At 45.2% G+C, this 16,360-nt stretch overlaps 1 non-coding gene across 3 annotated transcripts; it reads right to left on the reverse strand.

The window, feature by feature from the left end:
* Positions 1-745: 745 nt before the first annotated feature.
* LOC148001945 (uncharacterized) lies at positions 746-10,516 on the reverse strand. 3 transcript variants are annotated; one of them, XR_015634450.1, is made up of 9 exons: positions 9,619-10,109; positions 8,770-8,898; positions 7,641-7,792; positions 6,114-7,499; positions 5,548-5,630; positions 5,001-5,231; positions 4,152-4,280; positions 3,025-3,176; positions 746-2,883 (listed from the first exon to the last, which is right to left on the reverse strand). It is a non-coding gene; the product is annotated as an uncharacterized LOC148001945 (transcript). The 3 variants fall into 3 exon arrangements; XR_015634452.1 differs by lacking the exons at positions 746-2,883; positions 3,025-3,176; positions 4,152-4,280; positions 5,001-5,231; positions 5,548-5,630 and adding an exon at positions 10,165-10,516 and having other exon boundaries at positions 7,130-7,499; positions 9,619-9,849; XR_015634451.1 differs by lacking the exons at positions 5,548-5,630; positions 6,114-7,499; positions 7,641-7,792; positions 8,770-8,898; positions 9,619-10,109 and having other exon boundaries at positions 3,025-3,173; positions 5,001-5,516.
* Positions 10,517-16,360: the final 5,844 nt, after the last annotated feature.

Consider the following 16,360-nt stretch of genomic DNA (forward strand, 5'->3'; position numbering starts at 1 on the left):
CAGCCGCTGTGTACTCGGTGTTCTGACCTTTCCCTGAACCAGTCTTCCTAAATATAGCCTTGTAAAATGGCATTACTACTGCTAGGCTGGGGTCTTTCTGTTACTGCTATTAGGCTGGGGTCCTTCATTCCCCTCTTCTTCTACTAAGTAATTCTAATCTTAGAATTCTGATATCAAGATGTATTAACATATGTAATGTTATATCATTTGTAATAGAAATTAAGCCTATCTCTATATTTTTCTCGATGGAACCCAGGGCAAACATGAAATTCTTGTTTTTAAAGCACACTCTTTAAGTGAGCATTATAACAGTCTCTCAGTCACTTATCTGATGTGTAAGTCTAGGGAGCCTTTTGAAGATCTGAGTGTCCCTCTAGCTCTCACCTCTCAGCCCCAACAGCTAGTATGCAGCTGGTGAGGGCTGAGAATTGACGGCTGTCAGGGTGGTCAGCAGCACCAGGTACGATCCTTTTTATCGAGTGTCTGGGCTCCGTGTCATTGTATGTAGCTACAGTCTCCGACCTGGAACTGATGAGATGTCTCAGGGGTCCCCGGGCATAGGCTGCTGTCAGCTGTGAGCAGATTTCTTTCTGTATCACCTGTAGGTCTTTTAGCCTGGCATATAAAATCATTATTACTATGGCATGCTGGTTCAGTAACATCATCTAACACAGTCAGGGGAGCTGAGGCCCCATATAAGATCTCAAAGGGGGTAACGCTGAATCTGGAAGGGGTATTTTATTTTGCTCTGAGGAGAGCAAGTGGGAAGGAGTGTCACTCAGTCTGGGCCAGTCTCCATGGTCAATTTAATTTGGTCAGGGTCTCTTTTAGAGTTTTATTTATTTATTTTACCTGTCTTGAACTTTGAGGTCTGTAAATATAATGTAATTTTTAATCGACCTCTAAATACTTGGCCACACCCTGGCTTACCTTGGCAACAAAAGTAGGGCCGTTGTCTGCTTGATGATTGTAGAGGCCGTCTCTCATTTGGTGAGGAAAGCTTCTATCTATTCCTGAAAAAGTATCTACAAGCACTATTTTTCTGGTTTTATGTCAGTGAAATTTACTTTGACTTTTTATTAAACTCTCTAGGTCTCTTTGCCCTGTTTGCTTGTTAAGCATTTACTACTGACATACCATACATATATATATATTTTTTTTTCTCTCTGGCTAAAATCTTAAAGTCTATTATATATATCTTAGCTATTTGGACAAACTTTTTATCTCTTAAATGAGTCCATTTCTGTATTTGGCAAAATGAGTCTTTTCTTTGTTCTCTGGGGAGTATAGCTTTCCCTCAAGTGTGCCATTGTCCTTTTTCTTTTAAGCAATTTGGGCCTTTTCTAAGTGAGGCCATCCCTTAGTCCGATCCTAGTTCTCAGTGGCTGTATCTTGTAGGCCTGTAACCAGGATAGTCTCCTGCATAGCCATTTTTCGAGCCACTTTATCTGCCACTGAATCTCTTCTTTCCTGATATTCTCAGCAATGAATAGTACTCAGAGTTGTTGGCTTCACCAGGGCATCCAAGAGATGGCAAAGGCATCTGTCACACTGATGTGTGCTGGGGGGATAGAAGTTCAGCCATCCCAGATGACATCGTGTTGTCTACCATGGCAGCACCCACTTATCTGTGACCTTCATTCATGAGGAGAACTGTTCCCGTCTGTGGACAAGGTCCTCGGCTTTCAGCAGGGGTCAATCAGCCAGTCGCAGACCACCCATGGGCTTCTGCCAGGGCTTGACACTCGTGTTGTGGTGGCTCCAGGTCAGGATTGGGCAGCATGGTGACCAGATTGTCCCCAACCGGTGGAGAATCTAGTCCATGGCAGCTGACCAGTGGTCCCATCTTTTGGGACGTTCTATTCAAAGGCAAAACATCAGCCACTCTATCACAGTTTAAGTCCTGGATTGGGTGATAATTGTCAGAGTCCGGCTGGCAGGAATGATGTGTTCCAGGCAGAACGGCACTAAGCCACAAACACATCTCTCAGCATCAGGTACTGGTGCACTGAGACAGGTCTTAAGCTCCATATATACAGTCTGTAGACATGTATACACATGGGCTCACCCAGCCATTTTAGCCCACGCAAGCCATTTTGGAGAGCAAATTTTTCATGAGCAAGGGATAGGGGCAGTCAGGGATGACCATGAGCTAGTGGGTGGGTTAACCGGCCCACACCAAGGTCCACTGTTCTTCGGGCAGTCCATAAGTATTGTTCGTTGTCAGTAGCCCCTTGTACTCAAGGTCTTTGGTTATTGGCCCACTGGGGGGGGGCATAGGAGCACGGCGCATTGGGTCCCTGTATCCACACTTCCCTTCTATCTCTGTATATAGCCAGCACTCTAGGACCAAGAAGCTCTCAGGTGGTCCCTCTTGTTCTTTCTTGACCTTTCTCTGACCCACTGTCCCTTTTTTTTCGTATTAGGCACACTGATCTTTAGCCAGGTACTATCTTCTTAGGTTCTCTAACTACTGTGGCCGGAATATGTTCTTCTCTTGTCTCTTTTTTTTTCTCTAGCTTCCTGTTCTTTTTACTTTCTTTCCTCTTTCTCTTCCTCAGTCTCTCTGTCCGTATCTTCTTCTACAGCTATTAGTTGCTGTCCAATTTTGTGCACTGACCCTGAACCATATATCAACCTTATTTTCTCTGCAACTTACAACAACTCTCTCAGTGACTTAGCTGAATCTTTCAAGTTTCTGTAACTTTTTCTTTATATCTTTTTTTTTTACTTTAGCCAAATTGGTGGGGCACTTTATAGCCCCTCAGAGACCCACCCTTGGAGCCTGGCGGCAGACCTGGAGCACTCCCTACCTTTAGGCGTAATGAATCCAACAGGCAGAAGTGAGGGCCTTCTATCCATGTCTGGAAGATACTTTCTGGCCTCCAGTAGGTGAGAAAACAAGAGAATCTTGAGAATAGAGATCTACTGAAGAGGGCAAACAGCATTTAGTCACACAGCTAAAACAGGAGGCTCTCTTGGGACAAAAAGGCCATTGTACAAACAAGCACAAGCTTTGCTCACCTTTTGAGAGGCAGCAGATCTTGTCTGAGTCCTGGGGCTTGACCTCGGGAAGTAGGTACTGGACTGGGGTATGCTTAGGGATGGCGCCATTTGGCAGGGGCTCCCCATCATCTTGGCAGACATAGCAGTAGAGAGAGTGGAGGATGTCCCTACTAGGATAGAGAGATGGTTAGAACCTGGGTGCTAGATGCCAGGTGGCTGACAAAAGAATCGTAACCAGTTCACCTGGGGCGTATTTTGACCACAGGGGCAGGAACTGGCTGCTGTGGAATAGGATCAAAGGCACTCTCCATGTTAATGATGACCAATGAGAAAAGTAATCTAATGCTGGAGACTGACTCCTCCCTTGGAATAAGGCCAGCAGATAAGGCAGGCTTCTTTAAAGAACTTCTCTTAATGAGTGCTCTCCTTCTGTGAGGAAATGTCAGTAATTCCTTTCTTGTTCTTGTTTAAAACACTATGTTTTAAAAATTAACCTTGGCTATCAACCAACACAGCGCCACTAGAGCGGGGTTCACAAAATTAAGTTTCTTATTAAGCATTAAGGGGACCAAGTAAAACTCTTCGGCGAACAAAGCAAACAGTTTCATAATTTTAAACACAGTCATCAGTCCAAGATTTCAAACATAGTCATTTGTCCAAAGTCCAAAAACGAAACAAAAGCCAAAAAGATACTAGACAATACCAAAAAAAAAAAAAAAGAAAAAAAAAAAAACCAAACCAGATAAACAAGACCAAGACAAAGCATCCTATAACCAATTTCCACAGATGTTCAAAGAAAATTAGGACACAAAGAAGACAATTCTAACAGTCAAACAAGCAACAGATAGACTCGCCACACGGCTTCGGTGTCAAACTGAAACCAAAAGTTCAGTGGATCCGGCTCTCTCCTTTCTCCTCTAACCCAAAACCACGTATCCTTCTGATACGGGCTGAGCCCCGAAAACCGGGCTCCAAACACCCTTGGAACGTCTTCCAGGGCTGTGGGGGAGAAGTCCGAGCTCGTCAGCTCCTTCTCTGGCCCGCCCAAATACAAACGGTCTAGACCCAAGCCAAGAAACTAAGCATTTACAGAACAAGTCACAAAGCAAGACAAGACAGGACAAGACAAACGCTGGTCAGCTTACCTCCCGGTGGGTGGTCGGTGGTCTCTGGGTAGAGGATCTCCCATCCCGGACGAGCCCCCAAATGAAAGACCCTCAGAGAGAATCTTCCCTCAGGAGGGAGATCTTCGAGCCCAAGTCTGAGTCCACAGGCTGCAATCAGCAAGAGGATTTTTATTGACCAAGATACACAGATATCTGTGGGCGTCTCAGTCAATTCAGAAGACTGACGCGCCTAGCAGAACCAAGGATGGGCTTTTTATAGGGTTCTGGGAAGCAGAAGCAAGCATACAGAAGCAGATGCATGGTTACAGGGGTCAGCCCGGGGGCAAGTTCTCTATAGTGTGTTCTTGGAACATAATGGCTGACTCGGCCTCCCACCAGGGTGTGGGACCTCTCCCGGGGCTTTCTACATTTCTTTCTCATTGTCAGGCAGGCGCTCAACCACAATCATCCTGTCGCTAGGCTCTCCACACATATCCTGCATGGCAGCCGCTGTGTACTCGGTGTTCTGACCTTTCCCTGAACCAGTCTTCCTAAATATAGCCTTGTAAAATGGCATTACTACTGCTAGGCTGGGGTCTTTCTGTTACTGCTATTAGGCTGGGGTCCTTCATTCCCCTCTTCTTCTACTAAGTAATTCTAATCTTAGAATTCTGATATCAAGATGTATTAACATATGTAATGTTATATCATTTGTAATAGAAATTAAGCCTATCTCTATATTTTTCTCGATGGAACCCAGGGCAAACATGAAATTCTTGTTTTTAAAGCACACTCTTTAAGTGAGCATTATAACAGTCTCTCAGTCACTTATCTGATGTGTAAGTCTAGGGAGCCTTTTGAAGATCTGAGTGTCCCTCTAGCTCTCACCTCTCAGCCCCAACAGCTAGTATGCAGCTGGTGAGGGCTGAGAATTGACGGCTGTCAGGGTGGTCAGCAGCACCAGGTACGATCCTTTTTATCGAGTGTCTGGGCTCCGTGTCATTGTATGTAGCTACAGTCTCCGACCTGGAACTGATGAGATGTCTCGGGGGTCCCCGGGCATAGGCTGCTGTCAGCTGTGAGCAGATTTCTTTCTGTATCACCTGTAGGTCTTTTAGCCTGGCATATAAAATCATTATTACTATGGCATGCTGGTTCAGTAACATCATCTAACACAGTCAGGGGAGCTGAGGCCCCATATAAGATCTCAAAGGGGGTAACGCTGAATCTGGAAGGGGTATTTTTTTTTTGCTCTGAGGAGAGCAAGTGGGAAGGAGTGTCACTCAGTCTGGGCCAGTCTCCATGGTCAATTTAATTTGGTCAGGGTCTCTTTTAGAGTTTTATTTATTTATTTTACCTGTCTTGAACTTTGAGGTCTGTAAATATAATGTAATTTTTAATCGACCTCTAAATACTTGGCCACACCCTGGCTTACCTTGGCAACAAAAGTAGGGCCGTTGTCTGCTTGATGATTGTAGAGGCCGTCTCTCATTTGGTGAGGAAAGCTTCTATCTATTCCTGAAAAAGTATCTACAAGCACTATTTTTCTGGTTTTATGTCAGTGAAATTTACTTTGACTTTTTATTAAACTCTCTAGGTCTCTTTGCCCTGTTTGCTTGTTAAGCATTTACTACTGACATACCATACATATATATATATTTTTTTTTCTCTCTGGCTAAAATCTTAAAGTCTATTATATATATCTTAGCTATTTGGACAAACTTTTTATCTCTTAAATGAGTCCATTTCTGTATTTGGCAAAATGAGTCTTTTCTTTGTTCTCTGGGGAGTATAGCTTTCCCTCAAGTGTGCCATTGTCCTTTTTCTTTTAAGCAATTTGGGCCTTTTCTAAGTGAGGCCATCCCTTAGTCCGATCCTAGTTCTCAGTGGCTGTATCTTGTAGGCCTGTAACCAGGATAGTCTCCTGCATAGCCATTTTTCGAGCCACTTTATCTGCCACTGAATCTCTTCTTTCCTGATATTCTCAGCAATGAATAGTACTCAGAGTTGTTGGCTTCACCAGGGCATCCAAGAGATGGCAAAGGCATCTGTCACACTGATGTGTGCTGGGGGGATAGAAGTTCAGCCATCCCAGATGACATCGTGTTGTCTACCATGGCAGCACCCACTTATCTGTGACCTTCATTCATGAGGAGAACTGTTCCCGTCTGTGGACAAGGTCCTCGGCTTTCAGCAGGGGTCAATCAGCCAGTCGCAGACCACCCATGGGCTTCTGCCAGGGCTTGACACTCGTGTTGTGGTGGCTCCAGGTCAGGATTGGGCAGCAAGGTGACCAGATTGTCCCCAACCGGTGGAGAATCTAGTCCATGGCAGCTGACCAGTGGTCCCATCTTTTGGGACGTTCTATTCAAAGGCAAAACATCAGCCACTCTATCACAGTTTAAGTCCTGGATTGGGTGATAATTGTCAGAGTCCGGCTGGCAGGAATGATGTGTTCCAGGCAGAACGGCACTAAGCCACAAACACATCTCTCAGCATCAGGTACTGGTGCACTGAGACAGGTCTTAAGCTCCACATATACAGTCTGTAGATATGTATACACATGGGCTCACCCAGCCAATTTAGCCCACGCAAGCCATTTTGGAGAGCAAATTTTTCATGAGCAAGGGATAGGGGCAGTCAGGGATGACCATGAGCTAGTGGGTGGGTTAACCGGCCCACACCAAGGTCCACTGTTCTTCGGGCAGTCCATAAGTATTGTTCGTTGTCAGTAGCCCCTTGTACTCAAGGTCTTTGGTTATTGGCCCACTGGGGGGGCCATAGGAGCACGGCGCATTGGGTCCCTGTATCCACACTTCCCTTCTATCTCTGTATATAGCCAGCACTCTAGGACCAAGAAGCTCTCCAGTGGTCCCTCTTGTTCTTTCTTGACCTTTCTCTGACCCACTGTCCCTTTTTTTTCGTATTAGGCACACTGATCTTTAGCCAGGTACTATCTTCTTAGGTTCTCTAACTACTGTGGCCGGAATATGTTCTTCTCTTGTCTCTTTTGTTTTCTCTAGCTTCCTGTTCTTTTTACTTTCTTTCCTCTTTCTCTTCCTCAGTCTCTCTGTCTGTATCTTCTTCTACAGCTATTAGTTGCTGTCCAATTTTGTGCACTGACCCTGAACCATATATCAACCTTATTTTCTCTGCAACTTACAACAACTCTCTCAGTGACTTAGCTGAATCCTTCAAGTTTCTGTAACTTTTTCTTTATATCTTTTTTTTTTACTTTAGCCAAATTGGTGGGGCACTTTATAGCCCCTCAGAGACCCACTCTTGGAGCCTGGCGGCAGACCTGGAGCACTCCCTACCTTTAGGCGTAATGAATCCAACAGGCAGAAGTGAGGGCCTTCTATCCATGTCTGGAACATTCTTTCTGGCCTCCAGTAGGTGAGAAAACAAGAGAATCTTGAGAATAGAGATCTACTGAAGAGGGCAAACAGCATTTAGTCACACAGCTAAAACAGGAGGCTCTCTTGGGACAAAAAGGCCATTGTACAAACAAGCACAAGCTTTGCTCACCTTTTGAGAGGCAGCAGATCTTGTCTGAGTCCTGGGGCTTGACCTCGGGAAGTAGGTACTGGACTGGGGTATGCTTAGGGATGGCGCCATTTGGCAGGGGCTCCCCATCATCTTGGCAGACATAGCAGTAGAGAGAGTGGAGGATGTCCCTACTAGGATAGAGAGATGGTTAGAACCTGGGTGCTAGATGCCAGGTGGCTGACAAAAGAATCGTAACCAGTTCACCTGGGGCGTATTTTGACCACAGGGGCAGGAACTGGCTGCTGTGGAATAGGATCAAAGGCACTCTCCATGTTAATGATGACCAACGAGAAAAGTAATCTAATGCCGGAGACTGACTCCTCCCTTGGAATAAGGCCAGCAGATAAGGCAGGCTTCTTTAAAGAACTTCTCTTAATGAGTGCTCTCCTTCTGTGAGGAAATGTCAGTAATTCCTTTCTTGTTCTTGTTTAAAACACTATGGTTTAAAAATTAACCTTGGCTATCAACCAACACAGCGCCACTAGAGCGGGGTTCACAAAATTAAGTTTCTTATTAAGCATTAAGGGGACCAAGTAAAACTCTTCGGCGAACAAAGCAAACAGTTTCATAATTTTAAACACAGTCATCAGTCCAAGATTTCAAACATAGTCATTTGTCCAAAGTCCAAAAACGAAACAAAAGCCAAAAAGATACTAGACAGTACCAAAAAAAAAAAAAAGAAAAAAAAAAAAAAAACCAAACCAGATAAAGAAGACCAAGACAAAGCATCCTATAACCAATTTCCACAGATGTTCAAAGAAAATTAGGACACAAAGAAGACAATTCTAACAGTCAAACAAGCAACAGATAGACTCGCCACACGGCTTCGGTGTCAAACTGAAACCAAAAGTTCAGTGGATCCGGCTCTCTCCTTTCTCCTCTAACCCAAAACCACGTATCCTTCTGATACGGGCTGAGCCCCGAAAACCGGGCTCCAAACACCCTTGGAACGTCTTCCAGGGCTGTGGGGGAGAAGTCCGAGCTCGTCAGCTCCTTCTCTGGCCCGCCCAAATACAAACGGTCTAGACCCAAGCCAAGAAACTAAGCATTTACAGAACAAGTCACAAAGCAAGACAAGACAGGACAAGACAAACGCTGGCCAGCTTACCTCCCGGTGGGTGGTCGGTGGTCTCTGGGTAGAGGATCTCCCATCCCGGACGAGCCCCCAAATGAAAGACCCTCAGAGAGAATCTTCCCTCAGGAGGGAGATCTTCGAGCCCAAGTCTGAGTCCACAGGCTGCAATCAGCAAGAGGATTTTTATTGACCAAGATACACAGATATCTGTGGGCGTCTCAGTCAATTCAGAAGACTGACGCGCCTAGCAGAACCAAGGATGGGCTTTTTATAGGGTTCTGGGAAGCAGAAGCAAGCATACAGAAGCAGATGCATGGTTACAGGGGTCAGCCCGGGGGCAAGTTCTCTATAGTGTGTTCTTGGAACATAATGGCTGACTCTGCCTCCCACCAGGGTGTGGGACCTCACCCGGGGCTTTCTACATTTCTTTCTCATTGTCAGGCAGGCGCTCAACCACAATCATCCTGTCGCTAGGCTCTCCACACATATCCTGCATGGCAGCCGCTGTGTACTCGGTGTTCTGACCTTTCCCTGAACCAGTCTTCCTAAATATAGCCTTGTAAAATGGCATTACTACTGCTAGGCTGGGGTCTTTCTGTTACTGCTATTAGGCTGGGGTCCTTCATTCCCCTCTTCTTCTACTAAGTAATTCTAATCTTAGAATTCTGATATCAAGATGTATTAACATATGTAATGTTATATCATTTGTAATAGAAATTAAGCCTATCTCTATATTTTTCTCGATGGAACCCAGGGCAAACATGAAATTCTTGTTTTTAAAGCACACTCTTTAAGTGAGCATTATAACAGTCTCTCAGTCACTTATCTGATGTGTAAGTCTAGGGAGCCTTTTGAAGATCTGAGTGTCCCTCTAGCTCTCACCTCTCAGCCCCAACAGCTAGTATGCAGCTGGTGAGGGCTGAGAATTGACGGCTGTCAGGGTGGTCAGCAGCACCAGGTACCATCCTTTTTATCGAGTGTCTGGGCTCCGTGTCATTGTATGTAGCTACAGTCTCCGACCTGGAACTGATGAGATGTCTCAGGGGTCCCCGGGCATAGGCTGCTGTCAGCTGTGAGCAGATTTCTTTCTGTATCACCTGTAGGTCTTTTAGCCTGGCATATAAAATCATTATTACTATGGCATGCTGGTCCAGTAACATCATCTAACACAGTCAGGGGAGCTGAGGCCCCATATAAGATCTCAAAGGGGGTAACGCTGAATCTGGAAGGGGTATTTTTTTTTGCTCTGAGGAGAGCAAGTGGGAAGGAGTGTCACTCAGTCTGGGCCAGTCTCCATGGTCAATTTAATTTGGTCAGGGTCTCTTTTAGAGTTTTATTTATTTATTTTACCTGTCTTGAACTTTGAGGTCTGTAAATATAATGTAATTTTTAATCGACCTCTAAATACTTGGCCACACCCTGGCTTACCTTGGCAACAAAAGTAGGGCCGTTGTCTGCTTGATGATTGTAGAGGCCGTCTCTCATTTGGTGAGGAAAGCTTCTATCTATTCCTGAAAAAGTATCTACAAGCACTATTTTTCTGGTTTTATGTCAGTGAAATTTACTTTGACTTTTTATTAAACTCTCTAGGTCTCTTTGCCCTGTTTGCTTGTTAAGCATTTACTACTGACATACCATACATATATATATATATTTTTTTTCTCTCTGGCTAAAATCTTAAAGTCTATTATATATATCTTAGCTATTTGGACAAACTTTTTATCTCTTAAATGAGTCCATTTCTGTATTTGGCAAAATGAGTCTTTTCTTTGTTCTCTGGGGAGTATAGCTTTCCCTCAAGTGTGCCATTGTCCTTTTTCTTTTAAGCAATTTGGGCCTTTTCTAAGTGAGGCCATCCCTTAGTCCGATCCTAGTTCTCAGTGGCTGTATCTTGTAGGCCTGTAACCAGGATAGGCTCCTGCATAGCCATTTTTCGAGCCACTTTATCTGCCACTGAATCTCTTCTTTCCTGATATTCTCAGCAATGAATAGTACTCACAGTTGTTGGCTTCACCAGGGCATCCAAGAGATGGCAAAGGCATCTGTCACACTGATGTGTGCTGGGGGGATAGAAGTTCAGCCATCCCAGATGACATCGTGTTGTCTACCATGGCAGCACCCACTTATCTGTGACCTTCATTCATGAGGAGAACTGTTCCCGTCTGTGGACAAGGTCCTCGGCTTTCAGCAGGGGTCAATCAGCCAGTCGCAGACCACCCATGGGCTTCTGCCAGGGCTTGACACTCGTGTTGTGGTGGCTCCAGGTCAGGATTGGGCAGCAAGGTGACCAGATTGTCCCCAACCGGTGGAGAATCTAGTCCATGGCAGCTGACCAGTGGTCCCATCTTTTGGGACGTTCTATTCAAAGGCAAAACATCAGCCACTCTATCACAGTTTAAGTCCTGGATTGGGTGATAATTGTCAGAGTCCGGCTGGCAGGAATGATATGTTCCAGGCAGAACGGCACTAAGCCACAAACACATCTCTCAGCATCAGGTACTGGTGCACTGAGACAGGTCTTAAGCTCCACATATACAGTCTGTAGATATGTAAACACATGGGCTCACCCAGCCATTTTAGCCCACGCAAGCCATTTTGGAGAGCAAATTTTTCATGAGCAAGGGATAGGGGCAGTCAGGGATGACCATGAGCTAGTGGGTGGGTTAACCGGCCCACACCAAGGTCCACTGTTCTTCGGGCAGTCCATAAGTATTGTTCGTTGTCAGTAGCCCCTTGTACTCAAGGTCTTTGGTTATTGGCCCACTGGGGGGGGCGGCATAGGAGCACGGCGCATTGGGTCCCTGTATCCACACTTCCCTTCTATCTCTGTATATAGCCAGCACTCTAGGACCAAGAAGCTCTCCAGTGGTCCCTCTTGTTCTTTCTTGACCTTTCTCTGACCCACTGTCCCTTTTTTTTCGTATTAGGCACACTGATCTTTAGCCAGGTACTATCTTCTTAGGTTCTCTAACTACTGTGGCCGGAATATGTTTTTCTCTTGTCTCTTTTTTTTTCTCTAGCTTCCTGTTCTTTTTACTTTCTTTCCTCTTTCTCTTCCTCAGTCTCTCTGTCTGTATCTTCTTCTACAGCTATTAGTTGCTGTCCAATTTTGTGCACTGACCCTGAACCATATATCAACCTTATTTTCTCTGCAACTTACAACAACTCTCTCAGTGACTTAGCTGAATCCTTCAAGTTTCTGTAACTTTCTTTATATCTTTTTTTTTTACTTTAGCCAAATTGGTGGGGCACTTTATAGCCCCTCAGAGACCCACCCTTGGAGCCTGGCAGCAGACCTGGAGCACTCCCTACCTTTAGGCGTAATGAATCCAACAGGCAGATGTGAGGGCCTTCTATCCATGTCTGGAACATTCTTTCTGGCCTCCAGTAGGTGAGAAAACAAGAGAATCTTGAGAATAGAGATCTACTGAAGAGGGCAAACAGCATTTAGTCACACAGCTAAAACAGGAGGCTCTCTTGGGACAAAAAGGCCATTGTACAAACAAGCACAAGCTTTGCTCACCTTTTGAGAGGCAGCAGATCTTGTCTGAGTCCTGGGGCTTGACCTCGGGAAGTAGGTACTGGACTGGGGTATGCTTAGGGATGGCGCCATTTGGCAGGGGCTCCCCATCATCTTGGCAGACATAGCAGTAGAGAGAGTGGAGGATGTCCCTACTAGGATAGAGAGATGGTTAGAACCTGGGTGCTAGATGCCAGGTGGCTGACAAAAGAATCATAACCAGTTCACCTGGGGCGTATTTTGACCACAGGGGCAGGAACTGGCTGCTGTGGAATAGGATCAAAGGCACTCTCCATGTTAATGATGACCAACGAGAAAAGTAATCTAATGCCGGAGACTGACTCCTCCCTTGGAATAAGGCCAGCAGATAAGGCAGGCTTCTTTAAAGAACTTCTCTTAATGAGTGCTCTCCTTCTGTGAGGAAATGTCAGTAATTCCTTTCTTGTTCTTGTTTAAAACACTATGTTTTAAAAATTAACCTTGGCTATCAACCAACACAGCACCACTAGAGCGGGGTTCACAAAATTAAGTTTCTTATTAAGCATTAAGGGGACCAAGTAAAACTCTTCGGCGAACAAAGCAAACAGTTTCATAATTTTAAACACAGTCATCAGTCCAAGATTTCAAACATAGTCATTTGTCCAAAGTCCAAAAACGAAACAAAAGCCAAAAAGATACTAGACAGTACCAAAAAAAAAAAAGAAAAAAAAAAACCAAACCAGATAAACAAGACCAAGACAAAGCATCCTATAAACAATTTCCACAGATGTTCAAAGAAAATTAGGACACAAAGAAGACAATTCTAACAGTCAAACAAGCAACAGATAGACTCGCCACACGGCTTCGGTGTCAAACTGAAACCAAAAGTTCAGTGGATCCGGCTCTCTCCTTTCTCCTCTAACCCAAAACCACGTATCCTTCTGATACGGGCTGAGCCCCGAAAACCGGGCTCCAAACACCCTTGGAACGTCTTCCAGGGCTGTGGGGGAGAAGTCCGAGCTCGTCAGCTCCTTCTCTGGCCCGCCCAAATACAAACGGTCTAGACCCAAGCCAAGAAACTAGCATTTACAGAACAAGTCACAAAGCAAGACAAGACAGGACAAGACAAACGCTGGCCAGCTTACCTCCCGGTGGGTGGTCGGTGGTCTCTGGGTAGAGGATCTCCCATCCCGGACGAGCCCCCAAATGAAAGACCCTCAGAGAGAATCTTCCCTCAGGAGGGAGATCTTCGAGCCCAAGTCTGAGTCCACAGGCTGCAATCAGCAAGAGGATTTTTATTGACCAAGATACACAGATATCTGTGGGCGTCTCAGTCAATTCAGAAGACTGACGCGCCTAGCAGAACCAAGGATGGGCTTTTTATAGGGTTCTGGGAAGCAGAAGCAAGCATACAGAAGCAGATGCATGGTTACAGGGGTCAGCCCGGGGGCAAGTTCTCTATAGTGTGTTCTTGGAACATAATGGCTGACTCGGCCTCCCACCAGGGTGTGGGACCTCTCCCAGGGCTTTCTACATTTCTTTCTCATTGTCAGGCAGGCGCTCAACCACAATCATCCTGTCGCTAGGCTCTCCACACATATCCTGCATGGCAGCCGCTGTGTACTCGGTGTTCTGACCTTTCCCTGAACCAGTCTTCCTAAATATAGCCTTGTAAAATGGCATTACTACTGCTAGGCTGGGGTCTTTCTGTTACTGCTATTAGGCTGGGGTCCTTCATTCCCCTCTTCTTCTACTAAGTAATTCTAATCTTAGAATTCTGATATCAAGATGTATTAACATATGTAATGTTATATCATTTGTAATAGAAATTAAGCCTATCTCTATATTTTTCTCGATGGAACCCAGGGCAAACATGAAATTCTTGTTTTTAAAGCACACTCTTTAAGTGAGCATTATAACAGTCTCTCAGTCACTTATCTGATGTGTAAGTCTAGGGAGCCTTTTGAAGATCTGAGTGTCCCTCTAGCTCTCACCTCTCAGCCCCAACAGCTAGTATGCAGCTGGTGAGGGCTGAGAATTGACGGCTGTCAGGGTGGTCAGCAGCACCAGGTACGATCCTTTTTATCGAGTGTCTGGGCTCCGTGTCATTGTATGTAGCTACAGTCTCCGACCTGGAACTGATGAGATGTCTCGGGGGTCCCCGGGCATAGGCTGCTGTCAGCTGTGAGCAGATTTCTTTCTGTATCACCTGTAGGTCTTTTAGCCTGGCATATAAAATCATTATTACTATGGCATGCTGGTTCAGTAACATCATCTAACACAGTCAGGTGAGCTGAGGCCCCATATAAGATCTCAAAGGGGGTAACGCTGAATCTGGAAGGGGTATTTTTTTTTTTGCTCTGAGGAGAGCAAGTGGGAAGGAGTGTCACTCAGTCTGGGCCAGTCTCCATGGTCAATTTAATTTGGTCAGGGTCTCTTTTAGAGTTTTATTTATTTATTTTACCTGTCTTGAACTTTGAGGTCTGTAAATATAATGTAATTTTTAATCGACCTCTAAATACTTGGCCACACCCTGGCTTACCTTGGCAACAAAAGTAGGGCCGTTGTCTGCTTGATGATTGTAGAGGCCGTCTCTCATTTGGTGAGGAAAGCTTCTATCTATTCCTGAAAAAGTATCTACAAGCACTATTTTTCTGGTTTTATGTCAGTGAAATTTACTTTGACTTTTTATTAAACTCTCTAGGTCTCTTTGCCCTGTTTGCTTGTTAAGCATTTACTACTGACATACCATACATATATATATTTTTTTTCTCTCTCTGGCTAAAATCTTAAAGTCTATTATATATATCTTAGCTATTTGGACAAACTTTTTATCTCTTAAATGAGTCCATTTCTGTATTTGGCAAAATGAGTCTTTTCTTTGTTCTCTGGGGAGTATAGCTTTCCCTCAAGTGTGCCATTGTCCTTTTTCTTTTAAGCAATTTGGGCCTTTTCTAAGTGAGGCCATCCCTTAGTCCGATCCTAGTTCTCAGTGGCTGTATCTTGTAGGCCAGTAACCAGGATAGGCTCCTGCATAGCCATTTTTCGAGCCACTTTATCTGCCACTGAATCTCTTCTTTCCTGATATTCTCAGCAATGAATAGTACTCACAGTTGTTGGCTTCACCAGGGCATCCAAGAGATGGCAAAAGCATCTGTCACACTGATGTGTGCTGGGGGGATAGAAGTTCAGCCATCCCAGATGACATCGTGTTGTCTACCATGGCAGCACCCACTTATCTGTGACCTTCATTCATGAGGAGAACTGTTCCCGTCTGTGGACAAGGTCCTCGGCTTTCAGCAGGGGTCAATCAGCCAGTCGCAGACCACCCATGGGCTTCTGCCAGGGCTTGACACTCGTGTTGTGGTGGCTCCAGGTCAGGATTGGGCAGCAAGGTGACCAGATTGTCCCCAACCGGTGGAGAATCTAGTCCATGGCAGCTGACCAGTGGTCCCATCTTTTGGGACGTTCTATTCAAAGGCAAAACATCAGCCACTCTATCACAGTTTAAGTCCTGGATTGGGTGATAATTGTCAGAGTCCGGCTGGCAGGAATGATATGTTCCAGGCAGAACGGCACTAAGCCACAAACACATCTCTCAGCATCAGGTACTGGTGCACTGAGACAGGTCTTAAGCTCCACATATACAGTCTGTAGATATGTATACACATGGGCTCACCCAGCCATTTTAGCCCACGCAAGCCATTTTGGAGAGCAAATTTTTCATGAGCAAGGGATAGGGGCAGTCAGGGATGACCATGAGCTAGTGGGTGGGTTAACCGGCCCACACCAAGGTCCACTGTTCTTCGGGCAGTCCATAAGTATTGTTCGTTGTCAGTAGCCCCTTGCACTCAAGGTTTTGGTTATTGGCCCACTGGGGGGGGCGGCATAGGAGCACGGCGCATTGGGTCCCTGTATCCACACTTCCCTTCTATCTCTGTATATAGCCAGCACTCTAGGACCAAGAAGCTCTCCAGTGGTCCCTCTTGTTCTTTCTTGACCTTTCTCTGACCCACTGTCCCTTTTTTTTCGTATTAGGCACACTGATCTTTAGCCAGGTACTATCTTCTTAGGTTCTCTAACTACTGTGGCCGGAATATGTTTTTCTCTTGTCTCTTTTTTTTT

This window comes from Rattus norvegicus, chromosome 12 (genome assembly GCF_021556685.1).
Source record: "Rattus norvegicus strain SHRSP/BbbUtx chromosome 12, alternate assembly SHRSP_T2T, whole genome shotgun sequence".
NCBI lineage: Eukaryota > Metazoa > Chordata > Mammalia > Rodentia > Muridae > Rattus > Rattus norvegicus.